The sequence below is a fragment of the Coenobita brevimanus genome, chromosome 1 (genome assembly GCF_032717465.1).
Source record: "Coenobita brevimanus isolate Jiangsu-jjx chromosome 1, ASM3271746v2, whole genome shotgun sequence".
NCBI classification, from domain to species: domain Eukaryota; kingdom Metazoa; phylum Arthropoda; class Malacostraca; order Decapoda; family Coenobitidae; genus Coenobita; species Coenobita brevimanus.
Window position 1 is genome coordinate 54,956,032 of NC_136954.1, and position 20,307 is coordinate 54,976,338.

The 20,307-nt window shown below is 42.8% G+C and overlaps 1 protein-coding gene across 1 annotated transcript in view; it reads right to left on the bottom strand.

Annotated features, from left to right (window-relative positions):
- LOC145398117 (uncharacterized) overlaps positions 1-20,307 on the bottom strand; it is a 207,073-nt gene that overhangs the window by 74,909 nt on the left and 111,857 nt on the right. The gene's annotated exons all lie outside the window — the stretch shown is intronic.

Here is a 20,307-nt window from a genome sequence, read left to right on the forward strand (position 1 = left end):
TCTGCCTGTGGACCAGACAACATAAGCAACATTCACCTTAAACACCTTGGACCACAAGGCATACAAGCACTCACCAACATATCAAATTACAGCTACTCACACAACATAATACCCAACATCTGGAAGCATGGCAATATCATCACTATCCCTAAACCCAACAAAGACCCCACGTTACCCTCCTCACATTGCCCCATCACACTCCTCTGCACCCCCTCTAAAGTCACTGAACGACTGGTACTACAACTAGTCACACCTCACATTCCCCTAGCCCAATCACAACATGGCTTTAGGCCACTACACTCCACAAACACCCTTCTTACAGACCTTACACAGAGAGTTTTTGATGGCATGAATTCAGCTAGGCCACCACACAGAACGCTCCTAGTCACATTAGACATTAGCAAAGCTTCTGATGCCATCCCCTGCCACAACCTCACAAACAAAATACTCAACACAAACATGCACAATAACACAAAAAGATGGCTGGCAAACTACTCAGCAGGCAGATGTGCACACGTAACATTTGCCAGTCAGTCTTCTAACATCAGAAACTTCACAAACGGCATCCCCCAAGGATCTGTTTTGTCCCCTACACTCTTTAACCTAAACATGCACGACGTACCCACACCCTACACACCACAGATACACACAGCTTCCTATGGATATGATATAACACTCACACGTACACACCAACATGCAAACACAGCTGCACACATCATTCAACCTTACCTCAACACACTACACGAATGGTTCACCACAAACAGGCTCAAAATAGCCCCAGCCAAATCTACAGTGACTCTTCTCACAAACTGGACAGCAGAACACAGTCAAATCCCACACCTCACCATAAACAAAACCCCCCTACCACACACACACACACACACACACACACACACACACACACACACACACACACAAAATCCTTGATGTAACATACAATACATCAATGTCTTTTGAACAACAAATCACAAACATTAAAAATAAATTAACACCAAGACAGAGTGCCTTGAGGTCACTTGTCCATACAACATTGGAACAACAAGGAAACCACCACCACAGTATACAAACAATATATACATTCAGTGATATGCAAGCCCTGCTTAGGCTCCTAACCTCACCAAAACACACTACAACACTCTACAGACCATACAGAACAAGGTCCTAAAAATAATCACAGGCTGCACAGCTACTACACCCACTGACCACCTACATCAAGAAATCAAAGTCCTCAAAGTCAGGGATCATCGAGACATGAGAGGCACCCAAATTCTCGCTGCAGCCTCCACAAACCCACACCATCCACTACACTACATGGCAGCACATCCGCACACACCAAGGAACATCAAAACAACACGAATACTGTCATCTCTCCCCCCTCACCCACCTCAGACCAGCTTCCAGAAGCATCTCCATACTCAAATCACTCGCCGCTCCATTCAGTCACTGAAAGACAACATAGCTGCATGCACGGCCTCCTGATATCCACCCTTCTGAATCCTATCTCCCTTGTGAGGACAGAGTCCACCTGGCCAGGCTGAGATGTGGGCATTATCCCACCCTCTTTAGTTATCAGAAGAGGCTGGATGACTCCGTTGCTGATGCCTGTCCAGGATGTAACACAGCATCCCATACTATTAAGCACATTATGGATGACTGCATTGCACACAATCACCTACGCCAACAACACAACATATACTCCTTCAGAGCTCTGTGGTAAAACCCGGTCTCGGCCATGGCCTTCCTTAGGGACTCGGGGCTGTTCAGCCAGACTGCCTAGGGAACAACTACTACTACTACAACTCACATAAGCTGGTAGTTATTTCTCTTTGCTGCACTTCACTTGCCACATGAATTGCAACACCACACTACTGTTCCACCCAAAAGTGAGGAGTTCAAAAGACATCTTGGAACAAACAAATGACTATAGGCTTGCATGTCAGCAATCATATATGTGAAAATAGTGATCATACATCCACCAGTAAGGCTTCTCATAGGATCAAAATGATTGCATAAGCAAAAATTTTATTATATATCCAAAACGTCCAAACTTTTTCATCATCGTTTAAGCGATTCATCACATAATACTATCTATCTATCTATCTATAGCCCGATGCCCTAATCCCGCAAAGGGTGGCCACAGACAAAACGCCTCCAAGTCACTCTGTCACCCACCATTTGACTCCCCTCCCCCCAACTCACCCCCCCCTCCCTCATATACCTCTCAACTCCATCCCTCCACCTCATCCTCAGTCTACCCCTCCCTCTCCCTCCCTCCACCTCACCTACATACACCCTCTTAGTCAGTCTTTCATTCTCCATCCTCTCCACATGTCCAAACCACCTCAGTGTATTTCTCCTAATCTTTTCAACCACATCCACATCTACCCCACAACGTTCCTTCACTTCTTCATTCGTCAACCTGTCCTTCCATGTCACTCCACATGCTCCTCTCAAGTAACTCATTTCCACTGCTCTCACTCTTGACTTGTTCCCCTCTTGCAAGGTCCACGCCTCGCTTCCATACGTCAAGGTAGGGATCACAATACCATCATGCAGTGACTTCTTAACTTCCATACTCACCTCCCTATTTCTCATCACTGCTTTCAGTGTGCCAACAACCTTCCTTCCCTGCTGTACCCTTTCACATACTTCATCCCCCAAAGTTCCATCCTTACTCATCACACTACCCAAGTACTTGAATGCACTCACATTCTCCATATCCTCACCATCCAACCTCACTGCACACTCTGTGACTTCATTCCTCTCAAACACCATAACTTTACTTTTGTTTACATTAACTTTCAGCTTCCTCCTCCTACACACTGTCCCAAATTCATTCACCAAACCTTGCAACTCCCATTCATCTTCACTCAACAATACTGTATCATCAGCAAACAGCAACACCAGAAGCTTCCAAATCTCACCCTCATTCATTAGGGCCACCCCCACATCCACTGCCCTACCTTGTACCTCCTTTACGACCCCATCCATATATATATTAAACAGCCATGGAGACATCACATAATACTGCTTCACCATATTGAGAGGGTCTGTTGTACTTGTACTCGTTTCAGAAATATTCAAGATTATTTAGGTCCTAGCAAAATTTTAAAAATAGCTACCTGTATAAAAAAATTGCATTATCTTCTGAACTTACTATCCAGTAACACAGAGTACAATCAGAGTCTCAAAACTTATTGGACAGCCTTATCAGTGCCACAAGGAAGAATATGATATTAAAGGTGGCAAACCAGATGATTAGAGAAAACTGGGACATCATAGGTGTGCAGTGTTTAAAGAATGATGAATGAAAGGTAGTGATGGACATGAGGATATTAAAGGTGCTTGGAGACAGCATTATAACTGGTAGCTGAAAGAGGAGTTTGACTGGAACAGGAAAGGTTTGGAGTCAGTGGATCCAGTATTTGGCCCCTGGCTTTTGATTGCTGATGCAACTGTGACCGGGGCAATCAGCAGAATGCAGCTGGGGAAGGTTGTGGGTGTGTCTGAATTCATTGCTGAGATGCTGATCCCTCCTGAGATATAGGAGTGGATTTAATTACTGCTTTGATTTAGATGACTGGCTAAAGAATGTGGTTTTATATGTGTATAATGGGAAAGAATGCCCTGGAAAGAGAATATTATAGAGGCATAAAACCTTTGAAACAGATAACAAAGGTATTGGAGAGTCCTGAAGGATATGAAAACAGGAAGAGTGAATACTGTATTGATGAGGCAAAGTGACCACTGATGCAACATCCTCTGTCCAAAAAGCTTCAAGAAAAATACATACAAAAAGACAGAGCTGTTCTTTGCTTCTCTTGACTTGGAGGAGGTCTCTGACAGTTCAACGGAAGTGGTGAAGTGGGTAATGAGAAAGCCTGGGAATGACGTGTGGTTCGTTAGAATGGTTAGAGAACTGTTTAAGAGGCTCAAACCAAGGTGAAAGTGAATGGAGGTTTGAATGACGAGTTCTCAGTGAATGTTGGCATGAATCAGGGGTCAATCTTAAGCCCCTAATTGTTCATTATGATGCATGAACTTCTCTCATGTCACTTCAGAACTGGACTCCCTAGGGAAATGTTATATGTTCATGACTTACTATTCTATCTATCTATCTACATTAAGTCCTAAATATATGAAAGGGATAGGGACCAAAAAAAATTTTGTAATTCAACGTTCTCCCTACGTGTCAAGTGGGGTTGGTGGAGGATTAGTGCCCCTCCCTGTAAAACAATTAACTCTAAGCCTTGGCCACCCCGTTTGGGATACATGGCATCTGACAATGAATGAATGAAAAAAAATTTCATATATTGGAACAATTTTCCCCACTGAAATATACATATAAATGGGGGGATTCGTCCCAGGACCCCCTCAGACCTCCACCTAAACTTTACCCCTCCCTATTAAGAAGTAAGCAATACCTGTATACGATTGTAGAGAAGGAGATGGCCATATTCTTCTACATCTCCTTTTTCTTCATCACAGTCCCACTGGTGGAAACAGCAAGGCCTAACAAAAACCCAGTCTCCGAGACTCCCTGCCCCTCCTCATGGGGTCTTATAATTTCCAATTTCCTTTCCAGAATTAAAGTACAGTGCTGCTGCTTCTTTGCAGCGGGCTCCCCCAATCCTGGAGATGATGCAGGGCGCTTGGGAGGCATGACGAAACAATACGAAAAGGTGAAGGGCTGGGAAAATATCCTCACATACAGCGAAGCTGTGAGGAAAGAAAGGACGAGGACTCAACTGAGAAATGCATGAAAATTTGTTTACTAGAGAGGGGTTAGTTCATTTTCTCTCAGCAAGTGAGCGCGGTGCATAGCACCGCTCTCATTTTGAATTTTCATGCAGTATTCCATACTGTTTCAGTGTCAGTGACGTTCGGTTAGGGCGTTATAAAAAACTGTGAACAATTACGGGAAGGGAACGAAGGTCACTGGTGTGTTTACATAACCCTACTCTATCATCCCATCAGCCAGGCGTTCTCTTCACTCCAGATGTATTCGCCGATGTTTACATGCTTTTGTTACATGCACCCTAATTTTGAGTAAGTTTCTTTCAGCAAGAGAACATAATTTACCACTCTCAACATAGTAAGAAAAATATAGAAGACAAACTAGAGGAATATGAACTGAAATGGTAAGGTCTTTAGGCTGTATGCTTACACGAAAGATCATAGGTTTTACAGTTTTAAGAGACGATATAGAACAAAATATGTTTGCTAATCAGAAAAAAAATTACGCTTTTGTCCCACATGTTCTCGTAGGTTAGCATTCAGTTCCACATTCTTCATTCAGTATCACTCTTCCCAATATATTTTGGACCGACCGAGAACAGTTATTTCTGCTTCTTAGAGTTAGTGTACATTTACTGTTCATTCTTTTGTTTGTTCTTATGTGTATGTGTGAAAGAGAGAGGACTAATATAAATAATTCTTAGAGTTAGTGTACATTTACTGTTCATTCTTTTTGTTTGTTCTTATGTGTATGTGTGAAAGAGAGAGGACTAATATAAATAATAAAGTACTGTATTCCATTATCACTTTCATAGTGCTGGCCCTGAACAACGCCTTACTGTACTGGTGTCAGTGACGTTGAGTTAGAGTGAGCTATAAAAAACTGCGAGCAATTATGGGAAGGGAACGAAGGTCACTGGTGTGTTTACACAACCGTACTCTACCACCTCAAGCAGTCTGGCATTCACAGTTCACTTCGTCCCAGATGTTTTCGCCAATGTTTACATGTTGATGTAACACGCATCCTAATTTTATTAATTCTTACACAAATCATAACAAATCACAAGATAGGTTGGGGGGGAAGGGGGGGCCAAGTTTGCCAAACGAGTCTTTTCACACACGAAAGAAAAAGAAATTGATTTTAGAACTTTGAAAAAATGGTCCCAAGGCCGACCACAGGAGTACGCAAATATCTGAACCCACAGCCACTGAGGGGGCTAAACACATGTTTTACCTTAACCCCTACACCGCGGGCATGTTTACCAATATTTTGCTTGTGCCGCGGGGTTATTCAGGCTCCGACAGACTCTCAAAAAATATTTGCCAAAAATCAGTTATTAGTCCTAGAATATTAAAATTACATAAGCTTATGGCACATACCTTCAGCTTTCTCCTGGAATGTTTGTTGAGCCTTTGTCGGTTACCGTAGGACTTGTGGAGACCTCTGAAGTTGGGTAACGAAGTCTCCACTTTACACTTCCCAACAACCCGTATTATGATTACCACAGCCAGATATTAACACTATAAACACTACTCTATGATTTTCAAGTAGTTTGGGATCCATACTCCAAAAGAAAAAAAAACACTGTGAAAGCAATGAAAATTACGAGCGAGTCTGACCGTCGCACTTGCGCTAGTTCGCTCTTGGTACTCTGTCATTTATTATTCATAAAACCCCTCACACTTTATATTTCTATTACTATATAACACTTATATATATCTACAGTCTTTATCCATAAGTTTCCTTCAGTAGTATTAGTTTATTGTCACTGTAGGGATTCAATTTCTTTCAGTAAAATACGTAGCATTCACTTTCTCGTCCTGTATACTAGCATTGAGAGTGAATGTCACTTTCAATTTCACTCTCATAACTCACAGTATTCAGACATGCTAGAGTAAAACTTTCACTTTCATTACTCCTAGGGTATATACTCGTATTCTAATAATACTACTCATTTACATTTCTATTTACGTTCTCTATTTTATTTACGTTATTTACATTTCTATTTTATTTACACTGTGTTATGCACTGTCACTTGAAGTAACTTATAAAACTATTTTCCACTGTTCACGTATATTTACATTTATTACTTTCACTTGCTGTTTACACATTACACTGTATTTACACATTATTTACAATTCCACTTGCGCTGTTTTACTCAACAGAAAGATCGTAGTCACTCTTTTATCAATTGTCAGCCCTTTACCTCTTTCCACACGAGGTTTAGTAGGGGGTAAAGGTCACAGGGCTCTTTGCAAGGGGGTGAAAAAGCCCTGAAGCTAGCAAGAGCGAACAGACGTACCCCCACACTGGAAGATGAGAGTGAACTGATAAGGGTGGGCCGGGGTGGTGGCCTACCTAGCGAAATCAGTACTGCCAACGTTTAGCCCCTTGACACAGCTAATTTATAGCAGTGAAATGATTGGCAGGAAATCTAGACAATACATTATAAATTAGGTAGTTCCAGGTGAATGTAAATATCACTTAGGCTTCTCCCTTCCCTCCTTATATGTATATTTATTACGAAAATAGATTATACGGCATATTTCAAGGGGAAATAAACAGCGAAAATTAGCGAACGAGTGCACGTGAGGTGTTGTCAGGTGATAATCACCCAATTCCAGGTGAATGGCACTCTCACTTACCTTATTTATTTCTTGTATATATTATTTGGTATAAGAATAGGGAATAGGGCTTATTTCAATGGATGAAATCAGTGAAAAATTCCAGGGAAGATTTACTTAGCGTAGCACGGCCAGGCAGGCGAGAGGATAGGGTAATGGAGGGGGGGTAGGGAGGGGAGTCAAGAACTGGGAGAAATGGCTACATTGTCAACAATGGATGGGAGTACAGATGAGATTAGGAGTGCTGACTAGTGTTGGACACTGGCAGTACTGATAGATGATACAAGCCCCCACTTGGAAGCCCGGGTGAATTCAAAATAACACAGAATCACAAAAGCGACGCCCCGCGGTATGATCCCTTGCTCCCAAGCGTCACGAAAGTGACGCCCCGCGGTTAAGGGGTTAAGCAGTAGAGGCACCTTACCAAATCAGTTCTTTCTGATGGTCTGTAATATTTTTCAGCTTATTTCTGGGATGGTAAATACCGGTACAGTAAACGTTTCTTATTAAATCTGTTTCCCTGTCAGTTTTAGCTGTTCTGGTGTGACAACTCTTGTTTTTTTCATTAACATAATGGCAGAAAGGACTGTTCTTCCCTAAGTTTTTAACTAAACCTGGCCTAACCGAGCTTATCTGTACCTAATAATTTTTTAACCTAACCTAACCTCCAGTTGGGAAATTGGGAAATGATATCCACCTTTGAGCACACTGTTTCTTCCACTGAGCTGGAAATGATTGTAGGGGAAAGTGACAATAATAACAGGGAGGAAATTTTTCAGCAAGAAAAAGTAATTTACCAAACTGAAAGTTGTCAGAAAAATACAGAAACAAACTGGAGGATTATGAATTGAATTGGTAAGGTCTTTCTGCTGCTTCAAGTGTACAATGAAAGACACAAGTATCTTCCCAAAGTCTGACGAATAGAGCATGGAAATATCGAACCATTTGAAACATACACTAGTACAAACAGGGTTTTCATTGTATTTCACCTGGTGTAAATTTTCTTCAGGCTGAATGGGGAAGATAGTTGGGTCTTTCATTGTACATTTAACAGTAAATAAATCAATCTAACAGTACTTGTGTTTTGTTTCCGCCAGATTAATCGTGATTTCAGACTATTCAGGCACTTCTTCACACCATATAGTCTGGATAATCGGGCTATCTCTGTACAGTAATCCCTCCACTATCCGATGTAACAGAGCCAAAGGCATGTCCAGAAAGTGGTCTCGTCCGAATAGTGGGCCCCAGCCTCCAGGACTTATACTTATGGACCCTAACTCAGAAAAACACCTATACAACTCCCTCTGGACATGCATGGCACCTATTTAAGCCCAAATCACACCAATAAGGGACATAAAAGACTGAAATAAATGCAAAAGAACAATAAAATTAGGTTTTAGAGGTGAGTTTATAAAATATTAAACATTCTGGGTACTTACAAGAAGTCCCTGGCTCCTGGACTGGTAGTTATGGACCCTAACCTAGCCTAACTCAGAAAAACACCTCCCTACTGGACATGCATAGCACCTAAGACCCTATTCACACCAATAAGGAACATAAAAGAGTGAAATGAGGTGTCAGACATGAGTACAGTATGGAAAATACAGTACAATAAGAAACATTCTGGGTACTTACAGCAAGTCCCTGGCCGTCTCGATGAATAACCCGCCTCCTCTCAGACTCTGACAGTAAGAAGGAGTTCCTGAAGCACTTGCAGTACACTGTACATGCAGTTTTGCACTGAACTTAGTCAATTGCACTCAGAATTCCATTCTCTTAACACTGCGCACTCTAGTCTTACTTGTGCTCCATTGTACCTTAATGAAATAAGTGTTGCACTCTGCACTTAAAGTCTTTGCACTCATAAATCCATTTTCTAAACATAACACACTCTAGTTAATTAACACTACAATGAAAGCCTATTAAATCTTTGTCTTTTCACTCAGAATTCTAATTTCTAAACATTATGCACTGTTTTTTTTCACTGCACAACACCGTAAATTCCCGTGTGGTCTAGTGGAGAAGTTCTAGGCATTTAATCACTGTCAGAGACTGAGAGTAGCGTTGCAGGTGACCTAGGGGAACGTCGCTAGGTCGTGGTGATGGAGTACCCACTGCAGACAACTCTGAAGAGAGGAGCAAACTCACATCGAGTGGTGACTCCACCGTGCCTGATGTGCTCGGAGGATGAGAGCCTGTCTTGAGGAGGCAATGGAGTGAAGCCAGGGCTGGCCACAGCCGGGGTCATGGGTCTGAAAAAGCTGTCAATGGTTGACTGATGCAAGGAACGATGATTTTGACGATTAACGATGCGCTGCCTGAAAGCGCGCACGTCCTCCACAAGTCCTATGGACCCCATCTCCTGTCGCAGTCCTGGTGCTCCAGGTAGTCCAGAACGAACTCTATATGTTCCCGGAGTGCACTCAGCTTGGGGATGGCTGGAGTAATGTCACGCTGAGAGGAGTCCGCATCATCGTCGCCATCCTCGTCAGAATCTTCAAGCTGGGTACTGACACCTGCAACTGAAGATGCAATCTCAATATCAGACATGGTCTGATACCCAGGATCGCCCTCGTCGTCATCCAACCACTCACGCACTTCGTCCACATCAACATCGTCCCCGTGCGCACGTAGACGTGCATGGAAGTCATCCACATCAAAACCTAGGAAATCTTGCTCCACATCCGTTCCGAGAAGCAGATGAGACCAACCATTTTCTAGAGTCTTGACAGGGACTTCCTTCCATGCACTGGCCCAGTTGAAGATGGCATTCTGATTTTGCAGCGGCGAAGGTTTTCCAAAGTCCGCTGGCCTCGCCTGTCCCGTCCCTCCCTGTGCTTGTCCTCGTCCTCGAGAACAACCATCACCTCGTCCAGGAACTTCCTTCGGTACAGCCTCTTCGTTGCCACGATCACTCCTTGGTCCATTGGTTGGATGAGAGCAATAGTATTAGGTGGCAGAAACATGCACCTAATGCGGCCATTCTCAGCCACCAAGTCCTTGTCGCATGGGTGGGCAGGTGCATTGTCGAGGAGAAGGAGGGCCTTTACCTGGTCACATGGGATTCTCAGTTTCTCCGTCTGGTAATGTATGACCTCCTTGACGAAATGGCAGTGGAACCAGTCTTTGAAGATGTGGGCAGTGAACCATGCCTTCAAGGAATGGTACCAGATGACAGGAAGGACATCCATCACCCCACGAAGACACCGAGGTTGCTTTGCACTGCCAACAATAACGGGCTTAAGCTGGTGTATGCCGTTAGCATTGGCACAACACAAAGCAGATATCCATTGCTTGGAAAGCTTGCGGTCAGGTACATGCTTCTCCGTCTCTTCGGCTAGAGTGTTCGTAGGCAAAGAGCGATAGAATAAACCAGTTTCGTCAGCATTGTAGACTTGACCGAGAGTGAGGCCCTCACAGTGGCTCAACCGGTAGAGAGGTGGCGTGCAGTCCTAACGGACCCAGGTTCAAATCCCGGCTGGGGCAGGGAACAGTTTAAGGATTTGAATTTCATTAAATCAGGCTTTACTGATCTACCAGAAGACCCGCCGACATGTCGTAAAAATACCCCCGCTAATACCAATACACCAGTCCTGTATGAGTCAGCCCTAGCATGTATTCAATATGGACGGTGGGTGTTAGCGCTGAAGTGGTGACATGTAGAGGTGTATGGTATGTAGGAGGACTGCTGGGCCTTGATAGCAGGCTGTGAAGCCTATGCCCAGAGTCGGACACATTATTTAAAAAAAAAAAAAAGAAAAAAAAAAAAAAAAAAGAAAGAGTTTCACCTTGTGCCGAAACTCCTCTACTCCATCCTCGTTGGCGTCCAAGCTTCGCCATGAGACTTACAGTTGGTAAGGCCATGTCGTAACTTGAATGCGAAGAGCCAACCCTCGGATCCCTTGAAGTCTGAGGCGTTGTGAAGCCTTGTGAACTTCTCAGCAGCAGCCTTCAGCTCCGTGCCACGCACCAGCACACCAGCAGCACGTTGCTGTCGATACCACATCAACGTGGAGCAGTCGACTTCGGCATACTTGGGAGTAAACATCATCTTCCTCTCCACGTTGCATTTGCTTTTCGACGAGAAGTCAGCTGTATACTGCATGAGTTTGTCTCGGGATCTCTTGATATCAAAGTAGATCGGGCCAGATTGAATTCACAAAGGATGCGTGAGGAAGACCATCCAGATCCACCTTGTCCAATATCTCCCTCTTCTTCTCCAGAGTCAAAACCACTCTCTTCCTCTTCTCAGGCGGCAGGGCCATCATCACACACATTAATAAGAGCAGCAGGAGAGCCTGCAGCAGGTAAGGCACCACCACAAAAGCGAGCACGTGGGCAGCCATGACAACGAGTGTGCACACACAACGAGAGACAGGCGGTAAGTGGGGAGGATGCAGGGGCGCTCTAGCGGACAGCAGTGGAACGACACACCAAAACACAGCTGGCCCGCGCCACGCGTGCCAAGTTCAAATTACGGGCGGGAAAAAGTCAGATTTTTTTTTTAATTTTTTGCATTTTTTGGCTCATTTGGCGAATATTGGATCCCGGGACCAAAATATCCGGTAAGTGGGGATGTCCGGAAAGTGGGCGTCCAGATAGTACGGGGATTACTGTATTTCCTTTCGTATCGAGTATCGATTTTCGTATCATCAACAGATATTTTCGTATTATGGAATTTGTCCTATATTAATCGCTTTCGTACCATCGAAAATTCATACTTCAGGTTTTCGTATTTCAAGGACTCACTGTATCTAAAGCCAGACGCCTTAATCCCATACGGCAGTGTTGTCCAAGCTAGGGTACATGTATCCCTGTGGTTACGCAGCATTCTTCAAAGGGGTAAGTGAGAAGAAAATTTTTTTTTTCCCACAAACTTTACCACATATAGGTCATATGGCATCTTGGATCAGTAACTTTACTGATCATTTGTATGTGCACATGGGTGATTGTTTAAGAATATAGAATAAATGAATAACCACAACACTTATACAGTGTCCAACTTAAGTGAATGACAAGGGAACAGAGTAAGAATTAAAATGAATGTGAAAGTAGTTCAGGGGAGATGGCAGTAGGGGGATGGGAGAGGAAAAGGGACAGGATGCATGAGGGTATGGTGCTGAACTCCTCACTCGAGCAACTCTTGCTCAGTTTTGTCTTAAAAGTGAAAATGTGAATGCCTCTTTTTTCAAATTCACATGTAAGCTTACACAGTTATTTCTTTAACAGCATGAAATATGGACAGATGGTTAAAACATGATAAGTGTAGCAGCCGCAACAGCAATGCAAGTGCAGGAAATCAAGTACAGGTATATGTGATGAAAAAGAAAACATACCTACCTAAATATCAGGAATACAAGGAAGATTATCTGCTTTTTGGATTTACTTCTATGAATTCTAATACTCTGGAAGCTTTGGGCTTCTTTTGTAGGAAGAGGTTGGCCAACAGTAGTATGAAACCAGCTCACCTCCAATGTCACCTTAGCACAAAACATCAGTGTCATGTTGGCAATCCAATGGAGTTTTCTAAAAGAAACTTTCTGATACTGTATTAAATGTTCCCAGACAACAATTAACAAAACCTCCACAACATCACGCAAAGCTCTGGAAGCATCTATAGCTGTATCTTTATTAGTTGCTAAAACTATAAAAAACACTTAATACTGCTGAAAAACTGATATTGTGCTCCAGTTGTGATGGCTGAAAAAATCCAGTGCTGGGCAGGTGCGCAAACACTTGTGCAAAGCGCAATTGCGAACCCTTGCACTATGGTGATATCATTTGTGCATTGCGCACCGCACGAGACCATGTGCAATTTTGCGCTTGCACACATGAAAAGGCAGGTGCGCAAGCGCAAACTTAGTTGCGCTTGCACAACTAAATTTGTGCTTGCCCACCTGCCTTGCGCACCTGCCCTGTGGATTGCGCACTGTGCAATCCAAGGGACACGTGGTCTTCCAGGGGACACGTGGACTTGGGAGCTTCCCGCATGGCCGGACAATGGATGGGGGAGGCTGGGGCGGGTCGCGAGGGTGGGTTGGTGGGGGGAGGCTGGAGGGAAGGGGGTAGTGGCATTTCTTAATATGCTTCAACAGAGATATTGCATTTTTAATATTTTTAAAAATTATTATTATAGATATAGGTAGTGATCATCAACTTGTTGTGTCAAAGATTAAAATAAAACTTAAGAGAAACGTTAATGGTAATTGTACAGGAGGTAATAATTATGATTTGGATGAGCTGAGAAGTGATGAGAGCACGAGGGAAAAGTTTCGGTGGGAATGTAGGAACAGGTTTCTAGTCCTGCAGACTTTGATGGAATCTGAAGACAATGATATTAATCAAATGTGGAGAGAGGTGAAAGAGGTTTTGCATGAAAGTGCTAAGGTTACTATTAAGAAAAAGGGAAAAGCGAGAAGGAAAAAGTGGATGTCAGATGAAACATGGAATGCAATTCAGAAAAGGAAAGAGGCTAAGTTAAGAAGTGAAGAACAACATGTTGATGGCCAGGTAGTTGAAGTACTTAGAACAAAGTACTGGAGTTTACATTCTGAAGTAAAAAGACTCATTAGACGTGATATGAGGAGACTATATGATGAAAAGGCGACAGAGACAGAAATTAAATTAAGTAAAAATGACGGTCAGAGCACAAGAGCAGCGTATCAGGCCATAAAGGAGTTAACTGGGACTAAAAAGAGAAGGAAGGAAATACCTGTACGAGATAGAAATGGTAATTTGATGACTAAAGATCTGGATATAAAAGGAAGGTGGAAAGAGCACTTTGAATTTGTTCTAAATAAGACCAATCCCAGCTGAAGATGACATTTTGCCAGCCAAGAGAGATTTGCAGATAGAAACAGGGGATATAACTTTGGAAGAGGTAGCAAAATCTATAAAGGAGTTAAAGAATTTTAAGGCCCCAGGAGAGGATGGAATATTCCCTGAAATGTTTAAGGTGGAAAATGACGAGTTGATGAATGTGCTTTTGAAACTTTTTAATGTGGCTTGGGATAATGGTGGAATTCCAGAAGAGTGGAAAAATGGAGTGATTATAAAAATGCCAAAAAAGGGAGATTTAAGTGTGTGTGGCAATTGGAGGGGGATAACTTTGACACCTGTAGTTGCAAAAGTCTTTTCCAAAATCTTGTTGAACAGGATAGAGCTAGTAATTGATAAAATTTTAAGAGAAGAACAAGCGGGATTTAGAAAGGGTCGAGGTTGTAATGATCAGATTTTTATTGTAAGGCATCTAATGAAACAAGCTAATGAAATGAAAATGCCACTTAGTATGTGTTTTGTGGATTTTGAAAAGGCGTTTGATAGTGTTTCACGTGGAGCTATGTTGAAAATTATGAGATTCTATGGTATACCAGAAAAGTTTGTAAATATTAATAAAAGCTTGCATGAAGGTACTTTTTGTAAGGTAATGGTGGGTGGTTCTTTGAGTGCTCCATTTCAAGTTAGGTCAGGAGTGATTCAAGGAGGAGTTCTTTCACCATTGTTGTTTGTTTTGGTTATGGATTATGTTATGAAAAAGGTTGTAAGGAGAACAGATGCAGGAATTAACTGGAAAGAAAATAAGAAGCTGATGGATTTGGACTATGCTGATGATATTGTACTGATTTGTGGAAGTATTTACGAGATGCAGAGGGTGCTTGATTGTCTGGCGGAGGAAGGAGAAAAAGTGGGGTTGGTAATAAATTGTGGAAAGACTGAATTTATTAATATGAACGTGGAGAACCAAATCGATTGTGTAATTGGGAATAATGTGGTGAAGACTAGAAAACTTTAAATATCTGGGAACGATTGTATCATCTAATGGATCATTAAACAATGAAATTGAGGAGAGGATTAGACAGGCTTGGCGAGCTGTTGGAATGTTGAAATCTGTTTGGAATAATAATATGCTTTCAGTACATACTAAAGTGAAAATTTACAAGTCCGTGGTTAGACCAATTTTAATTTACGGGCATGAGTCATGGTACAGTACAATTCCAACAGATCAGAAAGTATTAGGATTTGAAAATAAAAAAATTAAAAAGGATTCTTGGGGTAAAGTGGCAAGACAGAGTTACAAATGAAAGAGTAAGGGATATTACGAGAGTGGAACCAGTTAATGAATATGTGAGACTGTCTTGCTGGAAGTGGCTGGGGCACATATACAGAAAAGAAGTAGTTTAATACAGGATGTGCCAGAGTGGACTGCTAGAGGAAGAAGAGGTAGAGGTAGGCCGAGGGAAACCTGGTTGAGGACAATGAAAAAAGAAGCAGGAGAGGAGTGTTGGTGGGACCTGAAGGAGATGGCAAGAGACAAATATTGGTGGAGAGAGTTCATTGAGACCCTATGCATCCCGTGGGGTGCCACAGGAAATGACTGATTGATTGATTAGTAGTAGTAAATAATAATAAATATACATCACCCATGGGGATGAGGGTGGGTTCATGGAACGTGGGAAGTTTGAAGGGAAGAGCGGGGGAAGCCGTTGAGGCATTCAGTAGGAGGTGGGTGGATGTGGCGTGTTTGCAGGAAGCCCGGTACAGGGGTGGATCAGCCAGAAAGATTGTTGGGAAGGACTGTTGCTATAAGTTGTTTTGGCAGGGGGGGGACAGACGGATATGGAGGTGTTGGTGTGATGGTTGTGGAGAAATGGGTGGAATATGTTATGAATGTTTTGAGAGTAAGCGATAGGATATTGGTAGCGGAAATTCTGTTGGGAAGAAAGATAGTTGCGATTATATCGGATTATGCTCCACAGGCAGGATTGGATGAAGCAGAGAAAGATAGATTTTGGGATGATTTAATACGTGTAGTGGGTGGTATGTGGGATGATGAGATAGTGATTCTGGGAGGGGACTTAAATGGTCATGTAGGTGAAGCAGCACAAGGTTATGAAGGAGTGCATGGGGGATGTGCGTATGGTCTAAGGAATGCAGAAGGGGAAAGGATACTCGAGTTTGGGGAGGCAACGGACATGATTGTGTGCAACACCTATTTTAGGAAAAGAGACAGCAGGTTAATTACATATGAGTCTGGAGGAAACAGCATTCAGACAGATTATTTTCTGGTTAGGAGGGCCGATAGGAGGTTAGTGAAGGATATTAAAGTTATAGGAAGTGAGGAGTGTGTGCAGCAGCACAAACTATTGATTTGTGATATGGTGCTTAAAGAACACGTGATGAAAAAGAGGACTTATGTACCTAGTAGGAAAATATGGAAGCTGAAAAACCAAGTAGTAAGGGATGCCTTCTATAGCAAGTTGAGGAGAGTGGTGGCTGAACAGGGAGCTGTAGACAGAGGCGTTAATGAACAGTACAGAGCCCTCAAGAACAATTTCTTGAGAGTTATTGATGTAACATGCAGCTGGACAAGAGGACCACCAAGACATAAAGTAACTTGGTGGTGGGATGAGGGTGTAGAAGCTGCAATTAAGGAGAAAAAAAAGCTTTTCCGGGAATGGAAGAAGGGTGGAAGCAAAGAGGAATATTTGGCTGTCAAGCGTAGGGCTAGAAGAGAGGTATACAAGGCAAAGTCTGAGTCACAGAGACTATTACTTGATAACCTAAATCATGGGGAAAGGAAAAATTTATTTAGGGTGGCAGGTCAGGTGAAGAGGGATAATCGGGATATCATAGGTGAGCAGTGTGTGAAGAATGATGAAGGAAGGGTAGTGGTGAACAGTGAGGATATTAAAGATGCATGGAGAGAGCATTATAACCGGTTGTTGAATGAGGAGTTTGACTGGGACAGGGAAGGTTTGGAGCCAGCAGATCCAGTGTCTGGCCCTTGGCCTTTGATTGATACTGCTACTGTGAGTGAGGCCATAGGCAAGATGAGGGTGGGGAAGGCAGCAGGTGTGTCTGGGTTGACTGCCGAAATGTTGAAGGCCTCAGGCAATATAGGGGTGAGTTTAGTCACTGACCTGATAAATAGGATTATTTATGAGTGTGTTGTCCCAGATGATTGGCTGAAGAGTGTAATTGTAAATGTGTATAAAGGGAAGGGTGATGCCCTGGAAAGAGGAAATTATAGAGGTATAAAGCTTTTAGATCAGATAATGAAGGTAATGGAGAGAGTTTTAGAAGGTATGATTAGAGAAAGAGTGAATATTGATGAGATGCAGATTGGGTTTATGCCAGGTAGAGGGGACCACTGATGACATATTCATTGTTCGACAGCTTCAGGAAAAATATACTGGTAGGAGAAGGGATCTTTATTTTGTTTTTGTTGATTTGGAAAAGGCCTTTGACAGAGTCCCTAGAGAGGTGGTGAAGTGGGCAATGAGAAAGCTTGGCTTGGAGGAGTGGCTGGTTAGGGTGGTTATGGCCATGTATGTGGGTGCTCACACCCAGGTGAGAGTGAATGGAGATTTGAGTGATGAGTTTTCCGTGAATGTTGGTGTGCATCAGGGGTCAGTCTTGAGTCCCATGTTGTTTATCATGGTACCTGAAGCCCTTTCACATGACTTTAGAAACGGACTCCCGTGGGAGTTGTTGTATGCTGATGATTTGGTGTTGATTGCAGAGAATGAAAGGGAGGCGGAGGAAAGGTTTAGGAAGTGGAGAGATGGTATGGGGCAAAAGGGTTTAAGGGTAAATGCAGATAAAACAAAAGTGATGATATCTAGGGTTGGTGGCGGTACTGTCAAAGACGAAGGAGAGTGGCCATGTGCAGTTTGCCACAAGGGCGTGGGAAGTAATTCCATCTTGTGCGGTGTGTGTGATAAATGGGTGCACAAGAGATGTAGTGGTATCAGAGGTAGACTGCGAGATGATGCTGATTTTATGTGTACGGCGTGCCGGGGTGAGCAGGTGGAGATTGTCAGACGTGAAAGGATTGAACTTGCAGGTGAATCTCTTGAGCGTGTGGAAGAGTTTTGTTATTTGGGAGACATGTTGTGTGCTGGAGGTGGGGCTGGAGCTAGCTCTGTGGCTAGGGTGAGAAGTGGTTGGAAGAAGTTCAGGGAGCTCTTGCCTCTCCTGACATTGAGAGGGTTCTCCCTACATGCTAAGGGGTCTTTGTATGCAGCATGTGTTAGGAGTGTAATGCTGTATGGCAGTGAGACCTGGGCAGTGAAGGAGGAAGATATTCGCCGGCTCAGACATACAGAAATGACAATGATTAGGTGGCTGTGCAGTGCGTCCCTGCGTCCAAGGCCTGGAGGGGCTGGGTTTACAATGGAAGAGTTGAGAGGTAGGATGGGACTGGAGTGTATTGGTGTTGTGATGAGGAGAGGTAGATTGAGGTGGTTTGGACATGTGGAGAGGATGGGGGATGATAATTGGGTGAGGAAGGTGAGAAGTGTTAATATTGAGTGTGGGGTTATGAGGGGTAGACCGAGAAAGACATGGGACGAGGTCATTAAGTGTGACCTTGGGGTTAAGGGACTGAACAGGGAGGCTGCAATGGATCGTGCAGTGTGGAGAGTCGCCATTAGGTGACCAAGGCCGACACATGCAAGCATGTTGGAGCCTTTAAAAACGAAACGAAACGAAACGATACATTATTTATTAAGATTAGCATATGCAATTCCTTATAAAAACCATTAAAACATATAATTTTAATCAAACATCCACAGCCTAATAATTTATTAGGCTGTGGATATTTGATTTAAATACTCTGTTTTCATGATTTTTTATTTTTTGTAACGAATTACATATGCTATTGTATATCTATATTGAATTATTAAATAAACTGTCTCGACAAGACAAGAGAGAGAGAGAGAGAGAGAGAGAGAGAAAAAGAGCATTATTCTGTGAGAGAGAGAGAGAGAGAGAGAGTTGATGATACAGTAATCACGTGATCTTTGCCAATGCCTTGGTAAATATAGACTGTGTTTCCTGGACAATGACTCACTGTACCTCAGTCACCGTGGGTGGTGGGCAGGTTACTAATTTAGTATTTTATTTAATTATACCAATATATATTATACAGTAATTCCCACAAATATATGCAAATGATTTGCGCTAGAACTTTGCGACACTGCACAAGCTAAATACTAGATTACGCACTTGCGCAAATTACAAATAATAGAAAATAATAACTGTGTAGGTTGTGTCTATGATGTGATGCACAGATGATACTGTAATGTCATCTGCATAAGAGACCATGTTAATGGGAGGTTGATGTGTAAGAACATCATGCAAGTAAAGGTTGAAAAGTGTAGGTGAAAGAAGGGAGCTCTGTGGAACTCCAATGGGGAAGTACTGTGTGTGTGATGGCTTGTCTTATAGAGTAACATGCTTGTACTTGATAAACAGTTGGCAAGCCAGTGTTTGGTGTTCTTCACCAGTTTGTGTTGTAGATTTTTGTAATTAGTTTGTAGTCAGGACCAACTTGCCTAGCCCTGGGCTCCTACATTCCTCATGGGGCAACACAGGATTGGATATGGATAGATGGATGGAGTTTGAGATGGAAGATGGCATCAAAAGTTCTATTACTGTTTATTACTGTAAGAAGTGTATACAGAGCGGGTTTTGTGGAACTGATGCCATCACATGCCTGTTGTGCGAATGTGGTTAGTATGAAGTATGGTGAGTGCAGTGTTCAAGAATCATGTGATGAGGGAGCATGGGTGACATGAGGTGTGACTCTGTTAAGAATCAGGCATTCAGTTATCTTGGATGGCATGCTAAGTAGTGTTGTGGGTGTGTTGGTGCCTTGTTTAGTTTCAGTAAGGAGATGACTGTTAGATGATTCTACACATTGGGAATGCTACTGTGTGCATATCAGTAATTGCTGATGTTTGTGAGGAGCTTGACATCATGTGGTCCTAAGTGTTTCAGGTGTAGGTTGCTGATTCTATTAGAATCCAGTGCCTATAAAGTTCTTTGTTTTCTTGATCATATTACATGTCTATGTGATGGCGTATTGACATCTGGTTGTTTATAGAAGTGTAGTAGAACATTGTGGAGGAATGAAAGAGTGTCGTATTTCTGTGACTGAGT